At 37.8% G+C, this 4,606-nt stretch overlaps 1 pseudogene; it reads left to right on the top strand.

Annotated features, from left to right (window-relative positions):
• Nucleotides 1-2,479: 2,479 nt before the first annotated feature.
• LOC149192755 (uncharacterized) lies at nucleotides 2,480-3,679 on the top strand (annotated as a pseudogene).
• The last annotated feature ends 927 nt before the right edge of the window (nucleotides 3,680-4,606 follow it).

Here is a 4,606-nt window from a genome sequence, read left to right as displayed (position 1 = left end):
AAATGACGAACATCCCTCTATCTACCCTTGTGAATTTTCATGGCCTGTATAAGGAAGATCCGAACACAGTTCTATTTGATTTTGGCTTGTTGAAGTTATGATTATTCTACAAATGCTAAAAAACTAAAGCTATATCCTGCAACATTGAAAGATTCCACTCTGTGTTGGTTCACGGGACTTGGTGGAAATTCTATCCAGACTTAGGATGATATGAAGAAAATGTTTTTGAAAAAATACTAGGACTATTGTAAGGTTTGGTATATTAAAGAATAAATATTCAAGATGTCCCAAGCCTATGACTAGAGTTTAGAAGATTATTTGGAAATATTTCAATATAATTTACAAAGAACAAAAAAAATACTTTGGGCCTAGAAACCTTGCGAATCCTTTTTCTTGAGGGGAGAAAAGAAGACTATCTTGAAACATTAAACCTCATGGGTGTGGGGGATGTTTCTTTATTATCATATTAAAATATTTGTGATTTGTTCAAATGATATTCCAGAGGGATTTCAAAAAATGGTAAAGGTTCTTGGGATGTGCTCTCTAGGATTAATAGGTCTAGTGGGACAGGGGTAACTAAAGATGATTTAGGGAACCTGTTAGAAAACTTTAAAACTAATATTCTCAACACCCTTAGCTCTCAATTAGATACCTTACAAGCTAAAAAGAAGAAGGAGGGGGTTGATTTAGCCTTAGGGATATTTTGCTCCAAATGTCAAAAAAAGCACACTCCTAGGGAATTCTCTTTAAACAATGTCGAGACATGTAACATTTGTGGGAAAAAACATTTTTCTTAGGAATGTCCTTTAGTCCAACTGCATGGTTCCTTAGGTATCAAAATATTATTTTGACACCTATCTCAGTCTCATCATTCCAATTAGGGTTAAGTGAATCTACAAGGCTATGCTTTCATAGAAACCACTAATGATTTCACAACACTGTTGTAGGTTACAAAACAACTATTGTTGGTTTCACAATAATTTGATCATCACCCTTCACACTTAAAATTAAAACATGGCTCAAAGAAATACTGGAAAGTAAATTCATTGAAATTCAACAGAATGCAAAAAATGAAATCAACACACATACACACAGACACACACACGTCGCATAAATTAACTCGATCGATTCTATCTATTCTGCAATTAAATTAAAAACACAACTTACAAGAAATAGACATAGCATAAGACCTTACCTCAAGTGGGTCCAACTGATTCAAATATCCACCCATGGTATTTATCCACCCATGAAATTTACCCATGGTATTGTAACTAAAAGAAAACTAATGAGCTGAATGGAAAGTGGCATCACCCATGGTATTAACCGACCGATGGAATTTACCCATGGTATTGTAAATCAAAAAAGGCTATAAGTAACAAGCCTCGTTTTGTGAAAGAATACATTCATCCACACAATGTAGTTGGGACAATTTTCTTTAAATGTTCCTTTGTGTCCTTTCTGTGTTTTTATCTCCTCTCTTGATGTTTTCAACTATTTTCTCCCCACATCTAGATCGGTGGTATCAGAGTGGGTGACAAATCCATGCCTTTGGAGGTGAGAAGTTCTTTATTTGGTTGCATCATTGAATGTCACCAATTTATGTAGCAGTTTATGTGCATGAAATCGACAAAAGTTAGGAGAGTAGGGTAGTACTAGAAGGGGAAGAAAACATTCTATAGATTTATAGATTTGGTCATCATTGATTAGTTTAAGGAAGATTTAGTAGTAATGTTGACCTGAATTATGTAAAAAATGACTAGATGAGTCTCTTTGTGGAAGTGAGATTGTTGGTGCAACTATGGCTAGGTCTCTGGCCTCAAAAGAGGCTATCAAGCATCTCACTACTCAAATTAAATATATGGAATTGAAAATTCGTACAATCATTGTAGGCCATTCGCGACGTCGAGTGTGTATCGGAAAGGCAAACCACAAAGTTCACTGGAGCTAGACAAGGCATCTTAAGGGATGCATTCACAAAAGAAGAAGAAGAATCCAAGTTCTAGGTAGCAGTCACGACGTCGTCTTTGTAGAGGAAGAAGATGAATCCAAGGAGTGGTTTACGTAGGTGGATTTGGGGTTTTTGATCACTTTCCTATCCTTGCCACAAGGCGAAAAAGGCCTCAAACACATTTGTTTTAGTCGGGAAATGTTCAACAATTGGCAAGCATAATGTTGGTGTACATAAAACTACAATAAGGTCATGGAGCTCTACAACTTCTAGAGGTTCAACTGCCAAGCTCTCTGTCTTCCTATAAGAACTTTCGAAGAAGAGATATTTGCAAAGGAATCAACCTAAGACAGTCCCACTATTGCATGATGAGTGGATTCTTTGGAACTTCTACCACTTATTCATGGTGGGCGTGAGCATGGGTTATTCTTCGTGGACTCCATGGAACACCACAATAGTAGTTTCGTGGTGACACCCAATCTGTCAAGCATGACTACGAAGGCAAAAACATCGTCCAATTCTTCCCGAGACATGGATCGATTCGATGACCTGTCAGTTACAACAAGCAATGCAAAAGATCAAGAGATGAAATCAGATTCAATGGTGACAAGCATGGGGGCATCGTCATCATCAACGCTATAGGGGCATCTCTACTTTATGCAGAGCCCAACTTCGAGGGACTCGTTGCTCGATGATGACAAGATGCCCTTCTCCTTTCACTCCGCTAGCTCACACTAGTCAATGTCTGCATCGTTGTTGGGGCACCACTCCAAGAATTCCTCGGGAACCCATTGTTGGGGCAAGGCCATCCCCGATGCAAAACACAGTAGAAATAAATGGAATCATACCGATGCCATCCCATAAAAAGTGTTTCTTGAGTATTCTTTTGGTGGGAGAAAGGTTTGGTCGCCTTGTTGTCATGTCCTCCTCTTTGTATCATGTTTTGATCTACTTTTTGCCATATTTTGTTTGGCACTATGTGGCACTAGCTACCCCTACATGCACCAAATTACCTTGAAGAGTATTTTCTTCAGTGACTTCCATGTTGACGAGGGAGCTGATAAGACTGATTTTCCCACGATGACGATTTCAGTGAATTCCACTCTAAAGCTCAACATCTACAATCTTGCTAAGTTTTTGGGAATTCATGTGGTTTCCACTCGTGTGAATCTCATGTAAAACAAGCTGTTGAATATTGTTCCTCTATATGGGGCAGGTGGGAACTTGAGCAGTTCTAATGAAAATGGGGACATTCCATTGGATCTTGTATTTAGCATACAATCGAAGGCTTGTGTTTTAGGTAAACTGGTTAAACAAAAGTTCTGCAGACATATTCACTATAAAATATTATCGGATTCACTTAAACTGATCGGGTATCTTCAAGCTTGGGAGACTTTGGAATGGTCAATATGTTTCATATATATATATTTTTAATACATATATGCGGTATCATCTAGCACGGTGTTCCCACTACTCTTTATGTGATAATTGTATGAAGCATTTGAATCATCATTTCCCATGGGTAGGGAAATTGATTGAACTGTGCAACTACTATTTTTGCTTTATGTTTATGGTAGCAGATGGTGTTATAGTCTGGAAAGCTATGTCAAAAAGGCCTGCATCAATTGTGCTCTTATTGTACACATTATTTTCAGTTTAGTTTATTGGTGGACTTTCAACAATTCATCTTTATTTGATCAATACAATTTAAAATTTCAGATATCAACATGATACAAGAGAAAATACTTACAACAAAGGAGTAATACCTATTTTTAGAGAAATGTTTTTTACAAGCATTTCACCATCAAGGAATTTTCAAGCCTTTACAACATCTCATTGGATGGTGAGAATTTACAAATATAAGCCACCAGATAAGTTGTCAGATTTCTACCAGGCAAACCAGTAAGAAAACAATGTCGAGGTCCATTTGCTAGGCCATGCACTATCACCCTCATAGTGGGCATATAAGCATTACATGATATCTTTATCCTCATATCCTCGTTCATCATGGTTATGGGTCAAATGCACAAAACCCTTGTCAACGGAGTCCATTTTCTAGGCTACACACTATAAGGATCATAGTTGGTGATGAGCATTACATGGCATCTCTATCCTCGGATCTTCTTTCCTTATAATTTTGGGTCATTCATAAACCCATGGTTCATTGAGGTCCATTTTCTAGGCACACACTCTCAGTATCACAGTTGGTCACAAGAATTACATGATATCTCTATCCTCGAAACTTTGTCCATCACGGTTATTGATCAACCACACAAAGCTCTTCTCTTTAGTGGCTCTTCATATACAACAAAGGCTTCTCAGGAGGGAACTTCACAGAATGGGGACCACTGCTTCTTAATAGGAGAGGAATGACCCGAATATACACCCATGGTATTCATCCACCCATGGTATTTATCCACCCATGGAATTTACCCATGATATTGTAACTAAAAAAAATGAATGACCCGAATGGAAAGTGGCATCCACCCATGGTATTGTAACTAAAAAAAGGATATAGGTAGCAAGCCTCATTTAGTAAAAGGACACATTCGTCCACACAATCTAGTTGAGACAATTTTCTTTAAATGTTTCTTTGTGTTCTTTCTGTGTTTTTTTCTCCTCTCTTGATGTTTTTAGCTCTCTCCTCCCCACACCTGG

Source organism: Pinus tabuliformis, chromosome 2_2 (assembly GCF_031772625.1).
Source record: "Pinus tabuliformis cultivar Carrire ecotype Pingquan chromosome 2_2, CPIR1, whole genome shotgun sequence".
In the NCBI taxonomy this organism is placed as follows: Eukaryota; Viridiplantae; Streptophyta; class Pinopsida; order Pinales; family Pinaceae; genus Pinus; species Pinus tabuliformis.
Note: the sequence above shows the minus strand (reverse complement) of the source record. Positions and strands in the feature narration are given on the sequence as shown.